The 21009-nt window shown below is 35.4% G+C and overlaps 1 protein-coding gene and 1 pseudogene across 1 annotated transcript in view; one reads left to right on the forward strand and one right to left on the reverse strand.

Annotated features, from left to right (window-relative positions):
- LOC138156092 (CUB and sushi domain-containing protein 3-like) overlaps positions 1 to 21009 on the forward strand; it is a 638148-nt gene that overhangs the window by 64423 nt on the left and 552716 nt on the right. The window lies entirely within an intron of this gene.
- On the reverse strand, positions 1221 to 1663 carry LOC138155687 (large ribosomal subunit protein eL32 pseudogene; annotated as a pseudogene).

Raw genomic sequence — 21009 nt, forward strand, 5'->3', positions numbered from 1 at the left:
CCTTCCAGCTCTAGATGCAAGACCCTATGACTTGTGCCTCATGGTTCTGTTCTACCTTTTACTCCACAGGAGAAATATCTAAGGAAAGAGGCACTCCTTAAATTTCCCTTCTTTTGTTATTGTTTGCCCTTTGTTCTCAAAGAGGACCAATGACATCAGGGAGATAATGCCATGACATGCAAGTGAATTGGATTAAAGTGAGGGAGGGCTGTGCAAAGTCACCAGCCTCACTTTCTCCTCCACAGCCATGTGGGTTCTGTGGCCAGATTCACATCAAGATTACTGGAGATGACCCCAGATGCAGTGGAAGACCTTGGTCTTTTAAAGCTAAGGTCTTTAGCAGTTCTCAGTTTGACCAAGGTGAAGCCCATTCAGTGATGAAGGCTATTACTTTCTGATGACTTTTCCTAGATTTCATATGAAACTGCAGGCCTTTTTTCTAGTTAGAGACTTAACAAAGTTGAACACCTGTACAACTTTCTATTTCAAAATAGTTTTAAGTGCCTTTATTCTAGAGAGGTCTAAATGAAATAGGTATAAGCCATCTTCTCTCACTTTATATTCTTTCTTGTATGTCAGTCCAAGAGCATATACAGTTTCTCACTTTGCTATTATTATAAGGAAGACTTCTTTAGTCTTCCACTTACTGTTCCTCCTTTATTGTGCCCCCTCCCACCCCAAACCAGATAGAACCAGAAGCAATGGGTGTACATTTTAATGAGACAAATTTTGAGATCAGAAAAAAATGAAACTTGCTAACAGCTAAAGCTGTCTGAAAATGGAATGAGCTGCCTTAAGAATTGGAGGGTTTCATACCATTAGAAATCTTTGAGCAGAAACTAAATAGCCATTTGACAGGAATGTTAGAGTGGAGATTCCTTTCCTATATGAGTTGTATTAGCCATTGAGTTCATGCAATTCTAAACTTGTATATTTTTGTCATTGATATGATCAACTTAGTTTAGTGTCCTCTGAATGAATTAAAATTCATCCCACAAAATTTAGTTTTTAACTCTCAATCACTCAATTATTTTTGTAGAAGGATAGGATATTCATTCTTCATTGTATTTCTTTTTTTCCCTGGCCTCTCCCTCATTTTTTCCCACAATATAAATCCACATCACCTGATTTGAATCTGGCCTCTAGGCATTATATTTTTTCTAATAAATTTTTTTTTGTAGTTTACAGATTTATTTAACACAAATAAAAATGTGCAAAGCTTTTTACTCATTTTCTTCACTCCTCAGTCTAGTGTTTGGATTGGTGATATTGATGGCTAGCTGAGCTGCTCTCTCAACAATAACTTTCCGATTCTTAGAGGAAACGTTGTGAGCAATCTCAGTACAATAAGATTTGTTGCACATCAGGAGCACTTGTAGCTCTTTGACATTGTGCACCAAAAACTTCCTGAATCCACTTGGCAGCATGTGTTTTGTCTTCTTATTGCTTCCATAACCAATATTGGGCATCAAGATCTTGCCCTTGGATCGCCTTCGCACCTTGTTGTCAATGCCTCTTGGTTTATACCAGTTTCTCTTGATCTTGACATATTTGTCAGACTGGTGCCAGATGAACTTCTTGGTCCTCTTCTTGATGATTTTAGGCTTCACAAGGGGTCTGAGGGCAGGCATGGCGCCGGCAAAGAGATATCGGCCCCTCTACTGGAAGCGCCGACAGAAAGAGAGAGAAGGGCTAACACTTTTCTCATGTTGCTATGTCTGTTCTGGTTTTTAAAAGATGGAGGACTCAATTGTACAAATTATTCCCAAATATAGAAACTAGAAGATAATAGACTAGTATGAAATCATAATTTTGAAAACATAATTTTTGCAAGACTTTGGCAGGGCAAACTGTTTCCTTAGTACCAAAGAAGAGTTGGTTGTTTTGTTTTTAATTATTGGCACATTTTAAAACAGGGCTTTTTAAAGCTCTAAATACGTATGGAGAATAAGCACCTACATTTAACTTGTCATTATCCACATTGTTTTGAAATTGGAAAGAAAACAAATACCTGATAACTACTTCTATTTGGGGGACTATGGAGTGAAAGACCTCATTTTCCTTATTTATAAAATGAAGGGTTTGGGCTTACTGATCTCTCAGATCTACTAAAGGCCTAAATCCTGTGTTCCTATGAATTTAGGGATAATGCTTCATGTATTTGAAAGTCAGTATGGCATAATAGGAAGAGTTCAGTACTTGAAGTTAGAAGCCTTGGATTTGATGACTAGCTTTGATTTTCATGACATTTCTTCCATTTTTCATTCTAACTATTGTTCCCACCCCATCTCCTGTACACAATCCATCTCCCATCCTCTTTTGTGGGTATAATCCAAGGCTCTTTCCTAGGTATTCTCTCTTTCTCTTTTCATACTCTTTTTTTTTTCTTTTTCCCATATCTCTTTCTCTGTATGTCTCTCTCTACTCATCACTTCTCTATCTCAGTCTCTCTGTTTCTCCCTTTCTCACTCCCTCCCTTCTTCTATATCCCCTTCCTCTCTGTATGTCTTCTCAATGTCTTGATGATCTAATTACCTCTCATGGGTTAGCTAATTATCTTTATGTAGATAATTCCCAAATCTCCATATCTTGATCTTATCTCCTCATCTCTCTCCAAACCTCTAGTGCTACATCACCAGGTATCTGCTAGACATCTCAATCAGAATGTCTACAGTCAACTCAAACTCAATATATCTAATACAGAACTCATTGCCTTTCTTCCTAAAACCAGCCCTCCTAACTTTCCTGTATCCAGGAGTATTTTGTGGTTCAGGTGAGATAATGAATATAAAGCACTTTGTGAACCTTAAAGTGCTATAAAAACTAGTTATTATTATTAGCCTACAGTTACCAAACTTCTTCTCTGGTGATCACTTCATTCTCTGAACATTCTCCTGGAACTCCTATTATACTCAAGCATATTTATAAAGCAATACAGGGGTAAGCTGTTAAATTTTAACAACTTATACATATTTTAAGAAGTTTAATCTGCATTATTGACCCTTCATTTTTAAGGTAACTGGTAGTACAATGGATGGAGTGCTAGGCCTGGAATTAGGAAGACCAGAGTTCAAATCTGGCCTCAGGGGCTTGCTGGCTAGATGAAGTTTGTCAAGTCATTTAACCTCTTTCTATTTCAGTTTCTCAAGTGTAAAATGAAGATAATAGTAGCACCTACCTCACAGTGTTGTTGTGAAAAGTAAATGAGATAATATTTCTAAAAAAAAGTGTATTTAGTACAATTCCTGTCACATAGTAGATGGTATATAAATGTTTCTTGCCTTCCCTACTTTCTGAAGTCTAGACAATTTAAAAAACAAACATTAAATCAAGTCAATATATAAAATCGCCCATTTCAGAGGTGCAAATGCCCACTGACACTGAAAATTTAACAATTGGCCTTCAAACCAGTTAGCACTGACTCCAGCATACTCCTGCCTATTTCTTTCTAGTATATTATGAGGCAGCTATTTGGATTCAAAACTTTCTCTTCTCCTCGTAGAAGCCTCTGATATATCCAATTGTATTTTAGACTTTACTGTTTTATACTCACAATATCTCTCGCATCCCTCTTCACTTCTCACAGTCACCACCCTAGTTCAGGAACTTACCACCTATTTTGAATGATTGCTAAAACATCCTAATTGATCTCCCTGCCTCCTATTTCTCTGCTATTTGAATCCATGTTTTGTATAGCTACCTAATGAAATTTCTAATACTCAGGTCCTACCATGAAATTCCATTTCCCTCCTAAAGAAAATTTAGTAGATTCCTATTTCTTGTAGGAGAAAATACAGGGATTTTTGTTTGGCTCTGACATCTATCATAGGCTTATTTTACATTATATTCTATGTTCCAGACAAATGGAGCTATTTGACTTTACTTGAGGTTTACTTTTCTGCTTCTGTGACTGCACAGTCTCTTTTCTTTGTTTAGAATGCTTATTCCCACCCACCTCCATTGCTTGAAATCCTGAAATCCCTTTGAGATTCGGCTCAAATGATACCACCACCATGGAAGCTTTCCTGATTCCTCCAATTATAACTACTTTTCCTCCTGCCCCACCTGAAATTATTTCATAAAGATCATGCACTTATTGTTCTGTATACAAGTTTCGTCTTCCAGTAGAATATAAGCTTAAGCATAAATAGTGATAGCTTTTAGCTTTGTGTTTCCAGAGTCTAAAATTGTACCTGGAAAGTACATAATCAATAGTTAAGTGATTAATGTGATAAAGATGAAAAACAGGGTCTTCTTCTTTCCCTGGACCACTGGGGAAGTGGGGGGATAGGTTTAAGAGTTGACCACAGTACACTGCTATTTTTTCCATTACAATTACAATAGTCCAAGTGAGAAATCCTGACAGCCAAAACTGGGGTGATAGTCATATGACTGGAGAGAATATATTTAAGATATATTGTGAAACTGTAATGTAATTGTTCCTAATCAGTTAAAAAACATTCTCATAAATGGTACCATTACTCTCATCTCATTGTAAAAGTCTACCAAAGATTTGAACTAATGTTCAGATTTACATGCCACTTTAACCAGAGTAAAAACACAAGGAAAAAAATATTGAAGTATCTGAAAAATATCAATTGCTAGAGGGAACTGAGTAGATCAGACTGTTGGCATTTTTTTCTCTTGCTGTCCAGCTGAAGTCAAAGTTACCACCATGGAATTAAGGCACTAGAGACTTCTGACTTCAGGTTGCTTTCTGCATAAATCTGTTTAATATGCTTTGCAAAAACTTCACCCAATATCACCATATTCTTCTTGTGCATCTTTAATCGCAGAGATACAGTTTAGGAAAAAGAAAAAGAAGCAAACTTTTTCTATTTAAATTTGGGGAAAATAATCATTGAGTAATTGGCTTTGTGAGGGTTCTAACCCAGACATGAATTTACAATCTCACATTTTTATCTTACTAAATTAAATCATAGAACCTAATAGGATACATCAATCAACCAATATGTCTTTATAAATTATACCACAATGTATTAATATTATCTAAATTATATTTGAAGAAAAACCATTAAAATCAACAAAATGCTCATAGCATATATGTTATGTGAAGATGTGTAATCCCAAATACTAGTTAAGAGTAAAAATGTATTGATTCGCTATAAAGTTTTTCATGTAAACATTTTATTAGCTAAGTAGCACTTAGTCTAAAGTGATTAAAAAGTATATATATATATATACATATATAGTATGTGTGTATGTATATATATAAACATCTCTATATATGAATTTATTAAATGTTAACATATATTCTGTTCTATGCTAGAAGATGAATAGGATAAAATATATATGCATATACATGTATGTGTAATGGGGAACATATTTATGTGTATATACATAGGGAGTATATTCCAGGGATGTTTGGATACATAGAGATGTGATATTCAGGGTCATGCTCAGGTAGAAAGAAGATCAACATAGTTCTTGCCCTCAAGGAGATTGTGAATTAAGACATGAAAAGTTAAAGAATATAAAAAGTAAATAATAACTCATTTGTTTATTCAGTTGTGTCCAATTCTTCACAACCCCACTTGATGTTTTCTTGGCAAAGATAGTGGAATTGTTTGCTATTTCCTTCTCCAGATGAAGAAACTGAGGAAAAAAGAGTTTAGTGACTTGTTCAGGTCACACAGCTAATAAGTGTTTGAGTCCAGATTTGAACTTCCTGACTCCAGGCCTGGTACTCTATCCATTGCACTTTGCTGCCAATAATTCATAGGTATATAATGAAATGGGACAACTAGATAGCTCCATGGAAGAATTCTGGACCTGGGGTCAGGAAAACCTGAGTTCAAATGTGGCATCAAACACTAGCTGTATGACCCTTGGCAAGTCACTAAATCTCTGTTTGCCTTGATCCCTTGGAGAAGGAGATGATAGATCACTCCAGTATCCTTGCCAAGAAAACCCCATGGACAGTATGGTCCATGGGGTCAAAGAGTCAAACATGACTGAACAATTGAACAACAACAGCAACAGTTAAGGTTCATAATTTTTTTTTACAATAACCTCATTGAAGTAGGCATTGGAAAATCTCTAATTTGCAAATGACAGAATCATAAATTTAGAGCTAATGTCTTGGTCATTGTTCAATTTAACTTTTCATTTTGAATGTGAAAAAACCCAAGGGTCAGAGAAGTTAACTAATCAATACATATTTTATTAAGTACCTACCTCATGTCAGATAATATGCACTGTGTGCTGAAGGGACAGAAATACAAAGGAAATAATAACTAACTTTAAGGAGCTCACATTTTGTAGAGGAAGACAAACTGTATGCATACAATTATATGCAAAATAAAGTAAATAAAAGGAAATTTCACTGGGGACCCTGAAACGGCTAGAGGTTTCAGAAAAAAAGATTGTATCAGAAGTGCCTATTTTAACTGAGTTAAAAAAGGAAATGGGGGCTTCTAAGAGGCAGAAGTAAGGAGAAATGAATGAATGAAAAATCACATATATAATAACCACTGATACCAGGTAATATACTAAGTGTTGGGAACAGAAATATAAATGTAAAACAGTCCCTGCCTTCAAGGAGCTCATAGTCAAAAGTAAGGTACCCATAGAGGGAAGTGTTGGCCAAGTAGGGAAGTTAGGTTCTGAGGAGTAACAGTAAGGAAGAGTTGATTCATAGGGTAGGTGACTGACATAACCTTTTCTGGAAGAAGTAGTATTGATTTGATTGCTGTGTCCAGAGCATAAGATAGGGAGGAGGGGGAGTGGGAAAGAACCTCATGGCCTAGTTGTTGTTTGTCCTTTGCTCTCAAAGAGGACCATGGCATCAAGAAAGTGATGCCATGACTTGGAAGTGAATTGGATTTAAGGGAGGGACAGCTGTCTTCTCCAGAGCCATCTGGGTCCAGTCGTAGGATATAGGTCAGGATGACTGGAGATGGCCCTGTATGCCAGTGGACTAGTTACATTTGTGCTCATTCACCATTCAAATCAGCTGAAACCCCAAGGTTTCTATGCTGAATGGATTAAAGGCTACAACAATTCGGCAATTAGCTCATGAATAGGAGAACTGGGATTAGAAATCAGGTCTTCTGGTTCCTAATCTAATTTCCTTTCCACAATACTTATATACAAATTACCTGTTTGGCTGGTTCTGGGATCCCTTTCCTCTGAGATTATTTCCTATTTATAAACTCTATATATCCTATATGTACTTAGTTGTTTGCATTTTGCCTCTGCCATTAGAATGTGAGCTTCTTGAGGGCAGGGGTTATGTTTTTGGTTTTGTTTGTATCCGCAGGTCTTATCACAGTGCCTGCTACATAGCAGACATTTAATAAATATTTACTGATGATGATAATGATGATGATGATGATGGTGGTGATGGTGGTGGTGGTTGTGATGGTCTTGGTGCTGGTAGTGGTGGTGATTGTTACTCATTCTACCAGGGTCAATTTTTACCTCTCTGTATCTTTCTCATTTAGTGTGATTCCTGCCCATATCTATCTTTAAATCATCCATAGAGGATCCAGTTCACCAGATATATTCTTATTTTTCTTTTAATAACTTAAAGGGAGCAATGTGTTGCTTAAAGTATCTATTTATTTTTTCCCATTCTCCTGAAATGACCTGTCCACTTCCCTTCTCAGTTATATTTGTCCTTGATAATGGCTTTGATGACACTTCTCTACCAAAAGCCATCACTGAAAACACTGCTTTCTAATTACTGCTGGCAAACATCTCTTAATTGTTCTTTGGATTATATGTAATTTTTATTCTTTCTAGAGATAATTTTTATTATTTCTAGTATTACATGATTCACAAGTTATAGCAGCAAGTATCCTAGCATACCCAGGATGACTGCTAGCTAGGACAGATCTGCTTTTCTAAAGGAAAGCAACTTAAAATGGGTTAACAATCTTAATTTAATCAAACATATATCATTGACCTAATTCAGGGGAAAAAGTCAGCACCCTGAATTTCTGAAAATACAAACAGAAGTTACAAGCAGACAAAAAAATACAGAGAAACAGATCAGCAGACAGGGCTTCTAGCTGTCTGACCATTACATCCATACCTAGTTAGTTACCAGAGAAGGAAGCACCGACATCTGGGTTTTCAAAGCCAGGGGGCCCAATAGCTGCCAGAGACTCATCTGGCCAAATCACACAACTCTTTCCAAAGTGAGCCATAAATCAAAATTTCACATCAGGGTATATACAGCCTTTGCCTGGATCAGAGAATATCACAACTCTCTTGACCCACTGCCCAATCACAAAGTACCCAGGTGTGGGCATTCCTGAAAAACAAGCCTCCTTCCACAGGCTCCATGTGACCACATTCAGCCTATTAGGTGGAAGAGTATATTTGCAAATCAGGGACGGTTCTCAGATTCACTTAAGCCTATCAAGGGGCCAAGGGGCAGGGAAGATCATCAGATTCCCATTACACAAGTTCATAGCATTAATAGGAGAATATTGGTGTTAAAGGGATGTGCTTTTGTAGCAGTGAGTAGTTTGAGATTAACCTACTAAATATTTAAAGAACACTTGATGTTTGAAAAACTGTTCTGTGAATACCCCTAAGATCTGTTTAAAGGGGGAGCATGTATTGTCAGATCATGAGGGGGCATTGTGCATTTGATCATGAAATATTTATTGAACAAATCACTTCACCAGATCTCATGGGAATCACAATTAACCAACAAAGATTGATTAAATGTTTATAATCTGTTAACTAAACACTGAGATGCTGGGTGCTGTGGATATAAAGTAGCAAATAAAATACCCCTTGTCCTTGAAAAGGTAAAATTATATTGTATAAAAATATAAGTATATAGGAAGTAGATTTTAAAAGTACATGCAAGTTAATTTCAGAAGTGTCACTGGATCTGAGTGGAAAAGGAAAAGCTTCATGTAGAAAAGTACCATCTATATTGAGATTTGAAGGAAACTAAGGCTTCTAAGATGAGACATAAGAAGGTGGAATATGTTACAAGTTTGGGGGACAGTATGTGGGAATACAAAGAGATGGGAGAATGCCATACATGGGGTAGCAAGAAGACTAATATAAAAAGTATATGACATAGTTCTTGCCATCAAGGGGATTTCAAATTAAGATATTAAAATTTAAGGAACATGAGAAGTAAATAATAACATATGTATATAATGAATTGTTTCACACTTTTTTTTCACAATAGCCTCTTTCAGGTAGGCAATGGAAATATCCCTATTTTACAATATGAGAAAGCTGAAGTTTAAAAGGGTAAATTACTTTTCCAGTGTCACATGATTGGAAAGTGTCAGAACAGGGTTTCTGTACCAGGCTATCATGGGATTTAGAAATTTTATTTGTTTTTTTCTTTTAAAGAACCATACAGACAAGTTATGCATAAAACAACAGAGCTTTATTATTGTATGTTTCAAATTACATAAGGAAAGGTACAAAATCTAAAAAGAGTCATTTAGCATACCCAGATCCCGGACTATATTATAAAGTAATAATCATCAAAACTACTTAACAATGGTTAAAGTAGGCCAAAAAAAGTCAGCAGAGCATAGTGAAAAAGCACCTAGAGGCAAAGGAACACAGTAGACAAATTTTTAATAAACTCCAGAATACAAGATACTTAGGGAAGGATTCTCTTTTGGATAAGGAATGCTAAAAAATCCAGAAAGTTTCAAATAAATCAGGTTTATTTATGCAATTATATCCCAAATCATAATAAACACCAAATTTATAAATGAACCAAATGATTAAAATGACACAATAAACACGTTTGATAAAAGTAGGGTGGAATATTTTGGAACTATGATTTGAAGATGAATACATAAACAAAGGATAGAAGAAATCATACAAAATTTAAAATCAATTACAAAAATTTTAAATGTTTTCATATGAGTAAAATAAATGTAACTAGAACATACAAAATAAACTCTCAAGTGGGAAAATGTTTATATCTAAAATCCTTGAATAAAGTCTTATAGTCAATATTCATGAGGAATTGTCCCAAATATATGACTAAATAAAATTCACTAATCAATAAATGGTTAAAGGATATGTACAAATAATTTCCAAAAGAAGCAACACAATCTATTAGCAAATGTATGTAAAAATGCTTCAAATCATTCACAGTTGGGGAAATGCTAATTAAAACAACTTCTGGAAAGAAACAATTTTGCACAATCCCCTACCCATCAATTTGAAAAGAATGATGAAAGATGGAAATTGTCACTATTAGAGAGTCTATAGGAAGTTAGGGGCTTTTATAATTGGTGGAGGCATGAATTCTTTCAACCATTCTCTAAAATAATTAGGAAACAGGAGAAAAATCATTCAACCACTCATACCCTTTTAATTATACCTCTATTGGGAATATACCTCCCAAAAGATCAATGATATTGCAGTATCCAATTTAGGAGCTATTTCTCCAGGTGGTGGCAACTACACTCAGAATTTACTGGGTTACACTGTTGGAAGTTTTCACTAAATCCATAAACTGTAAGCTTCTATCAGTGCATTTACCTATTAATATATGGACACAATTAGCTTTCAGCAAAGTAATTTCCTTACAATGCATAGAAAGTACTGTAGGTACAGAATATTTCTCCCATAAATCTGCATTATATTTGGCCCCAAAGACCCACAGAGACAGTGGAAAGAGTGAGAGAGAAACAAAAGTTAAATGGTAATTTATACACACACACACACACACACACACACACACACACACACACACACGGAATGAGTGTGACTAAAATAACTCACAACTCTAGAACTACACAGCCTCATTGTCTTTTTTATTTTTGTAGAATTTTCATGCATCTCTTCCCTTTGCACAGAAATTTGATGTACTGGGAAGGTGGCTAATTTATGCTTCCAAATTCCCTCCTGTCTTCAGTTCAACTTTCAGTTGCCAGGACTAACTATTGAGTTCACAGACATAGCTCTGTTTTCTGAAGCTAGAATACCAGCTTCTTGAAGCTATTTCTGGTGTTAAAAATTCTCTGTATCTGTGTTTGTCTAGACTCCAGACTGTATGTGTCTGCCCCTTACTGGATACAATATCTATTGCTAATCGAGAGGCTCCATTTCAATAATATATGTATGATTGGGGGAAGAAGAGAAAACTTAACTAATCATTCAGCAAATATTAAGCATCTCCTGAGTGCCAAGCACTGAATTTCCCCTCCCTTCACAAGCAGTTCTTTCTCACAGCCAGATTGTTCCTCAATTATTGTCACAACCGGAGAAACTAGATGCATGACTAACAACTCAAACTTTGAAAAATCCTCAGAGGCATGGCAGATTTTATTTTTGCTCTTGATAACCAGGGAAAGGTCTTTAACAAGGGATAGTTGAGTGTTAATACCTTAGCACACTAATACCTCTTACCTCTATTATCTTCTCTATCTTCTCTGATCATATCAACTATTGAGAATAGGAGAGCAAAGAATGAAATCTCCTCTCTCCCTTTACATAAAAATAAAGAACCTACATACATCAAACTATACACAATGCTTTTTGAAGAAATATAACCCTACAAACAATGTGGGTGCACACTGATTGGAGAATGACTAGAAACAGTGTGATATATGAATGTAATGGAATGATGGATATGAGAAAATCAGTGAAATCTGGAAGACTTGGATGATGGTGCAAAAGAGAGTTAGGAAAACTATAAATAAAATAACTGTAGTAATTTAAATAATGGAAAAAATCCCAAATTTAAAAATTAATAGTAGATGATCAGTAACTTGACATATAAATGGAAACAGCATTTACAGAGATGTAACACTATTGAAAGAGAGAGAGAGAGAGAGAGAGAGAGAGAGAGAGAAAGAGAGAGAGAGAGAGAGAGAGAGAGAGAGAGAGAGAGAGAGAGAGCACATTTATGTTCTTACTATGTGACAAGACCCATGCTAAACTAAGGCAATAGATTACATTTGATGAACATTTAATAATGGTGCCACCTTTTTGGTTTTGCTTAATTTTTCTTTTTGTTTAATGGAAGTTTTGCAGGGAGAAGAAGGTACTGAAACATCACTATAATGGCGGGGGGAGCATCACCAAAACATATTGAAAATGGAGAATGTGATGGCACAGGGCTAATTAAAAAGCAGATTTAAGTAAGCTAACACAGAGTATAATTGAGTTTAGAGAAGGTCAGGAAAGACCTCTAAAGTAAAAATGATGAGATTAAGAGCAATGAAAAGAGATCTGTCATCATTAAGTAAATATGTTTGTGACTGACAAGTGAAAAGAAGTTTTATATATACATCTCCCTCATTTCTTGAATAGAAGAGATTTAGTTAAGTACTAGTGCTCATTAGCATCCCTAAATAATTGTCTTTTGTTCTCAATGCATAGAAAGAAAAGGAATTATTAAAAAACGATCATTGAACTGGTCTCTTTATTCAAGTTATTTATTATTCCTTAAAACTGTGTTTTAGCTCAAATGTTGTGCTTATTTTTATACTCGTAGTTTTCAGTGATAATTGTATTTTAGAAGAAAATTTGGATTTTAAAAGAACAACTTCTATCAGTCCTTTAGTAGAAACCTTTCTTTTGTGTGAGATTGATGGCAGGTCATTCTGCAATGAGTTTTCTTGGTTTCTATACTTAATGCATATTCTTTACGTATTTTTAGACACATTTCAAAATATGCTAATGTGAATTTTTAGTGACAGTAGAAAGAATATTTTCTTAGAATTGGAATGACCCTTTTTACAAATCATATACTTCATGCCCTTTATTTTAAGTATGGCAAACCAATCCTTCAGAAGTTAAATGTCTTATCAAAGATCAGATGATCACTTAAGGAACAGAACCAAAATAAGAAGCAGGGGAGTGCCAATGTCACCTCATACTTGTTGCTGAAATATGATTGATAAATTTTCATTGTGAACATTTATCCCTCAAAAACCACAGATGCTATAAATCAGGGTTTGAATTATTGTTTTGTTGATTGTCTATATTTTAAAAAGTGATGGAGGAAATTTTGATAATGCAGACTAAGCTTTAAAGGGTGTCATGTGAACTTTTTTCCAAGTGGGAAGAGCAGGTTGTTAAAACATTTACCAGTATACTCTTGACAAATAAAACAGTTCTTCAGCATATCACTCCTTATAAAACTTCATGTCTCTAGGCTTCTCATTAAGATTTTCAGGCACATATTGTAACAAAAAACAATGCCATTCAAAAGTTGGAATTCTATTCACAAGTTCACATTTGACAATTTAATTTAATATTTAAATATTGCATGATTATAGTATCCTTAACTATAAAGCCATTCTGCATCAAAGAAGATGCTTTTATATTTCTCAACCTAAGGAAGTTTACTCAGATCAACCATGCAGTTTATTTTATCTACTGTAAGGTCTTTCTCCTTCCCAATTCTGTTTGTTATTCTTTAAGCCAAATGAAATTTTACTAACCTTGAATATGTTGCTTAGCTGTTTTCCCTTTGCTTAATAATTGATGACATATAAATAGCTCCCTCCAATCTGACCTGTAAATACTCTTTTTCTCATTCCCTAAAAATTTTTAAAAATAGAATTGTTGGGAACTTTCTTTTTATAATATTCTTTAAAGCTCCCAGAGTGCTAACTTGTATTACACATTAAAAAACTCATTCATTCTCAAGAGTTAAATACACAAAACCTCAAGTTAGTATATATATAGTGACTCATCTCTGTATCCTGAGAATTGTGTCTGTTTCTCTATAGAAGGCCTATGAGCATCAATGTTAACCTACACACTGCAAAGAGAATTATGAAAAAATAATGTTCACTGACAATAGGCTTTTTGAGAAAAGCAAATATACTAGATAAAAATCAACAAGAATTTATTGAGTGTCTACTACATGTATCATACTTTACACCAAAGAAATATGAGACATGAAGCCTGCTCTCATGAATTTATAATCTAGATTCAAGAGACAAGGCAGATACACATAAAAAAGAGTATCCAAGCCAATTTTATATGCAACCATATTAAAGACAGCTATTATTAAGTGGTAAAAAAATGTGTGATTACTGACATTAAGAGGAAAATAGTTAGCTAAAAGATCAAAATGGACTAGCTGGCATCAAAAGGGAAGGCAAACTCTGATAAAACAGTGTATGGCTATTGAAAGAGGACTAGGATTTAGTAGTAGTAGCCATTCTAGCAGTTGCAGTAGTAGTAATAGTAATAGTAGTAGTAGACATCATTGTTGTTGTCATTGCCATAGTAGTAACAAAAACAATAGCTAGCATTTTATATATTGCTTTAAGATTTACAAATAAATTTACAAATATCATCTTCTTTGATGCTCAAAACAGGCCTGACAGGTAGTATAATTATCCCCATTTTACCAATGGCAAAACTGACAAAGGCAGAGGCTGAAAGACCCTCTCAGAGTCCTACAGCTAGTAAGTAACTCAAGTTGGATTTGAACTCAGGTCTTCTGACTCTGGGTTCAGTGCTTTATCCACTGTGCCACCTAGATACCAGATGGACATTCTAATAGGATTTAAATTACTTGAGGATGGAGATTCCTATTCATTCATGTTCTTTATAGTCCCAGAGTATTTTATACATAGTAAGCATTTAATAAAGGCTTGCTGAATTATTGAATTGAATGGAGAATGGAAAGTGGAGGAAACAAGTCTTTTTAAGTGCTTTCTACGTACTAGGCACTATGCTAAGAATTTTACAATTATCATATTATTGTATCCTCACAACAGCTCTGGAAGGTAGGTACTATTTCTGACTTTAGGCCTGGCTGTCTTGATTCTTTCCTCCAATATTCTCCGCCATAACATAATCTTTTCCCTCCTCTTTACCACCAAGCATTTTGTTTATACCTTTAACCTGATCCTTAATTTTATCTTGTGTAATAATTATTATATATACTCTGCTACATTCTAAATTCCTTTATGGAAGAAGTTATACCCTGTCCTTCTTTACTTTGTTCTCTCCCAGTGTAGCAGCAAGCACCCCAAGCGTCCTCAGGGTTTGCCGCCAATACAGGTTCTTGGATCTGCTTTGTTAAAGGAAAGCAACTCAAAATGGGTTAACAAGCTTACTTTAATCAGTCAGACATATATCGTTTACCTTGTTCAGGGGAAAAAGGTCAGCACCCCGAACTTCAAAGCATATAGGCAGAATTATCAAGACAGAAACAGATCAAGTAGACAGCTTTCCAAACTGTCCAACCATTACATCCATACCCAGTCAACATCTGGGTTTCCACATCTGGGTTTTTCAAAGCCGGGGGACTCTCAACAACGGCTTCCCAGAATTCAGATCAAATCACAGAACACTTCTCAAAGTGAGTCCAAAACAAAGCTACACATCAGGGCTTATATAGCCTTCTCCTGGCTCAGAGAATGTAACAACCTTTTGGACCCACTGGCCAATCAAAAAGTATCTACTGAAAAACAAGCCTCTCACCCCAGGCTTCAGGTGCACATTAGCCTAGGGGCAGGGAAGATCCTTAAAATTTACATTCTTATTACATTGTATCTACTGAAAAACAAGCCTCCCACCCCAGGCTTCAGGTGCACATTAGCCTAGGGGCAGGGAAGATCTTCAAAATTTACATTCTTATTACACCCAGTAACAAGCACAATGCATTTTACATAGAAAGTACTTAATATATATTGGATAAGCATAATGAATGAATGAACAAACTTGACAGTTTACATTAGAGAATGTTGGAAAATATGGTTAGAAAATTATTGTGATTTCAAGTCATGGAGAACACTGCTGGAAACTCACAGGAATTTAAAACCTAAGCAATTATTTTTATTAGAATTCTAATATGTTCAACTTAAAATTTTTGTTTTTCTACTTGTATCTAACTTTTCATCTCAGCCTTACTATTTCATACTGGATCTAGCATGGTAGATTTTTAAAAATTCAAATAGAGCATTTTTAGTTTAAAAATGGCATTTTAATCAATTTTAAAAAGCTAAAAAGAGGCAGTTTGGCAAAGAAGGGTGCATATGGATAGCAGCAGAACACTTAGAAACAAAAGAAAACTGTCAGTGTTCGTGAACAGAGAAAAACAAAAATAAAGTTTCATATACTTATTCTGCAAATTTGAATTTAGCATAGACTAAAGTTAGTGATGGGCCTTATGCTTTTGCCAATGACAAATATATTATTAAGCTTAAATACTTTAATAATGATATTATTAATAATAATAATATTTGTATAATGGGGCTTACTATGTGCCAAACATTTTTCTTTACAATATTACCTCATTTGATCCTCACAATAATTTTGCAAGTTTGATGCCGTAATTATCCCTATGTTACAGTTGAGGAAACTGAGGCACAGAATGATTAAGTGATTTACCCAGGGTCGCACAGTCAATGACTGCCTGAGGCCATATTTGAACTCAGATCTTCCTGACTTCAGGCCCAGTTCTTTATCTACTACACTAATTCTATATTTCTTTCTATACCTAAGCATTTATTTTTTTTTTAAAGCAATTGGGGTTAAGTAAGCTGCTCAAGGTTACACAGTCAGGTGTTTCTGGGTGGGTGCTAAGTGTCTGAGCCTGGATTCACTCCCAGGTCATCCTGACTCTGGGGCCGGTGCTCTTACTCACTGAACCATCTGACCACCCTTAAGCAAATGGGGTTAAGTAACTTGCTCAAGGTTGCACAGCCAGGTGTTTCTGGGTGGGTGCTAAGTGTCTGAGTCCAGATTTTGATCCCAGGTCATCACGACTTCGGTTCTCTTACTCATTATGCTACCTGGCTGCCCCTACCTAAGCATTTATTAACATAATTGTATAGATCAGTGTAAAACTAAGTACATATTTGAATATCCATGGGCTAATTTGACTAACCCAAGATCATCCACAAGCAGGAGTGGAGCATATATATATATATATATATATATATATATATATTTTTTTTTTTCAGTCAAGCATTCTTCACACTTCCTTTTCTTGGTCAATACCTGCCATAATAACCTCTTGTTAGAAAGAAAAATATACATAATAAGAGTTGCATCTGAGACTATATTAAAGTCAGTGTGTTACCTCTCCCATGGGTATATTTACATATAAATTCAACAATTTTTTTTTGTTTTTTAATCATATAGTGTATAGGGCATGAACCCTTTCAAAGCTTATAGTTTATGGAGACATAAGACAACCACTAATATATTTTGTATGTCACAGTATGGAAGAAAATAAGGAAAGAAGAGGAGAAGGATGAAAAAAAGGAAGGAAGGAGGAACAGAAGGAGCAAGGAAGGGAGAAAAGAAGGGAAGAAAAAAGAAAAGAAAGAAGGGAGGGATGAAGGGAAGAACCAAAGAAGGAAAGAAGGAAGGGAGGGAAAAGGAAGGAAGCAAGCAAGCATTTATTAAACATCTTTATTTCTGGTTTTATTATTATCCCTGTTTTACAGTTGAGGAATTGAGGCAGGCCAAAGTTAAGTGACTAGTTCAGAGTCACAGAGCTAGGAAGTGCCTGAGGTCAAGTTTCAACAGCTTTCCTCAGTTCTGGCCCAACACTCTATCCACTGAGCCACCTAGCTGCCTATGGATTAAGTACATTAGGGAGGTACAGAACAAAATGGCATATGAGTTCCTAATATGAAAAATCATTATAAGTGAGTATTGGGGGTGGAGATAGTGGAAAATTGAATGAAGGTCAAGGAAAGCTTCATGAAGAAATATCATTGAAGTTGAACTTTCAAATAAGGGCAAGAATTCAACAGCTGAATTCTGGAGAAGTGTATGTCAACCATATCAGATGTAGGTAATAGAGCAAGCAATGTTATGGAGGAAGGAAAGGGAAGGGGGTGTCACATGTTTTATTTGAAAGACATGTGTAGCAGCAAGCACCCCAAGCGTCCCCATGGTGGCTGCCAGCACAGGTTATTGGATCTGCTTTGATAAAGGAAAGCAACTCAAAATGGGTTAACAAGCTTACTTTAATCAGTCAAATATGTATCAGTTTACCTAGTTCAGGGGAAAAAGGTCAGCACCCCGAACTTCAGAGTACACAGACAGAATTATCAAGACAGAGAAACAGATCAAGTAGACAGTTTCCAAACTGTCCAACCATTACATCCATACCAAATCAACATCTGGGTTTCGAAGCCGGGGGACTCTCAACAACGGCTTTCCAGAGTTTCATCAAATCACAGAACACTTCTCAAAGTGAGCCCCAAAACAAAGCTACACATCAGGGCTTATATAGCCTTCTCCTGGCTCAGAGAATGTAACAACCTTATTGACTCACTGCCCAATCAAAGAGCATCTACTGAAAAACAAGCCTCCCACCCCAGGCTCTAGGTGCACTTTAGCCTAGGGGCAGGGAAGATCTTTAAAATTTACAACATGGTAAAGGAATTTCAAGTTACTATTTAGCAGATAGGTGTATAGTAAAATCTGGGGCAGCTAGATGGCACAGGAAATAGAGCACCAGCCCTGGAGTCAGGAGACCTGAGTTCAAATCTAGCCTCAGACACTTAACACTTACTAGCTGAGTGAACTTAGGCAAGTCATTTATCCCCAATTCCCCCCTGCCAAAAGGCAAAAAAAAAGAGGTAAAGTCAATAGAAAACCCTGTCCCATACTCTGATATACTCTGCCTATTAGTAAGATGTCAGTACACACACACAAGCACACTTACAGATATACACACATTCATATCTACATATTGTGTCACTTATCTGAATAGCTGGTTAAGTTTTAAAATTTGGGGTCAGAATTTTTCATTTCTATGCAAATTACTCAAGGGCATAGTTGTACTTTTTTTGCAGTAAGGCAAAATAAATTGAAGCAATGTTTTCCAAAACGTTTTCTGTAATGCCAACATTTCTGCACCAATAATTTTCAGAGCTATGTGTGTGTGTGTGGTTAAATGCCAAACTCACTAGGCAATATTTGAATGAGAGGAATCCAGAATATTAAATTATCAGTATTCTTTTTTCTACTCTCTGGCTAATGTCAGTTAGAATGGAGAGCTTAAAAATCATATATTTTAGTCCTGGACTACTTCCACAGCCATGGAGTCAAATTCCAGTGTTCCTGACAAAAAACACTGGGTTATATTTCTGCAGACAATAGAGTACTTGACTTTTATTTTCCCCTTTTTTGAAAAGTTACAGAGGATTCAAATTTCTCACCATTTTCCTCTCAGTTCAATTCACAGAGCATGTTTTTTTTTTTTGCCTTTATCTTACTGGGCAGTAGGCCTTCCTGTAGTCTCTTAACAGTACTATTTTCAATTCACTGAAAGAATTCCTTTCTGTATTGTTTCCTGCTATTAGAATGTAAGCTCCTTAAGGATAGAATGACTTTTTTTCTGGTATTTGCATCCCCCAAAATACCTGGCAAAAAGTAAGCACTTAATAAATGCTTTTTGTAAATAACTATCTATCAATCACCTGTTATGTGTAAGCCTCTGTGCTAGGCAGGGGGTGTTGTCATTGTCATTGTCATCCAGTCATTTTGGTCACGTCCTACTCTTCATAACCCCATTTGGAGTTTTCTTGGCAAATATGATGGAATGCTATGTGATTTCCAGCCCCAAGGAAGGGAATACAAAGGAATAAGAGGAAAGAACAGTTACATCCTACAGAAAATTTTCCTAAGATTTTAATTACTAAAGTGGATTGAATAGTTAAACAGAATATATCTGACTCTCAGTCTTGGATTTTGAGGAATGCTGTAAAAATCATTACTTTTAATCTCTGTAAGCATTTAAATAACTAGCTGTGTTAGTTTTTCCTCTCTGGACCTCACTTTCCTCATATCTAAAACAAGCTATCATTGCTTCAACATACCATCCCAGTCAAAATCTAACATCTTATCAGTCTTTAGTATATCATATTTACTTGAATTTGTTTATATTGCATGTGAAATTTTGGATTTCTCGAGAGATTAATTTCATTTTGTGCTTGTTTCTTCCAGTGCAATTTATTGATTGAATTTGAATTTCTTTAGAAATGTTTAATGGGGGTGACTAGGTGAATAGAGCACCGGCCCTGGAGTCAGGAGGATCTGAGTTCAAATCTGGCCTCAGACACTTAACACTTGCTAGCCATGAGACCTTGGGCAAGTCACTTAACCCCAATTGCCCTGCCCTCCCCCCTAGAAAAAAAAAAGAAATGTTTAATGACAAGTTTCATTTAGAATTTTCAAGATATAAAAAATTAAGGTAACAATGATTAGAATATATATGTATACATATTACATAATATATTTACTGTTCATTGCCCATCCTAAAAATATCAGTATCATTGTTTATATCAGGGTAGCTATCTTTGAAATGCATTTGTCATGTGGGATTTCCATCAATGACAGTTTTCTACTCCTTATAACTATGTACAAAATTGTGATTTCCTAAAATAATGTTTTGCTCTTGTGGTATGGCTCTTTTGTCAATAAAATTGATAAATATATAACACTTTAAAGTTTTCTGCAAAGCCCTTTCCACAAATTATCTTTTTTGATCCTCACACAAAACCTTCTAAGGAAAATGCTATAAGTATTATCCCTTTCATTTTAGTTGGAAAAACTAAGTTTCAAAGTATTTGAGTGATTTACCTGTGGTCGTATAGCTAATGGTAGAGGAAGAATAGGAGTTCAGGTTTACCTGAACCCTGGTAGAGTACCTCCATTCTCACTAAGTGATACTTTTCCAATAACTATGTAATTATTTTAAATGTAAGAAATACTTTGCAATTTCTTTTTTCTCAAATAAAAATGAGATAATGTATATAAAGCACTTGGTAAACCTTAGATTGCAATACAATCACAAGTGATGATGATGGTGGTCCTGGGGGAGAGAGGGCAACTTGATTATAATTTTTAAGCTATAGCTTCATTGTTTTAAACTTTTTTCCCCAGAGATCTTTAGAGTTGCAAAGAATCTAAAATTTGCAAATGAACAACAGCTTTCACTCTGGTTATAGAATTTCCCATCTGCTCCATTAGTTGAACCTGGTCCAGTATTATCAGATCTTGAACATTTGGTTTCTGACCACAGTGATAATTGCATGATTGCTATAT

The sequence above is a fragment of the Petaurus breviceps genome, unplaced genomic scaffold (assembly GCF_028583685.1).
Source record: "Petaurus breviceps papuanus isolate PSGF00001 unplaced genomic scaffold, PetGlider_PUasm1.0 98, whole genome shotgun sequence".
NCBI lineage: Eukaryota > Metazoa > Chordata > Mammalia > Diprotodontia > Petauridae > Petaurus > Petaurus breviceps.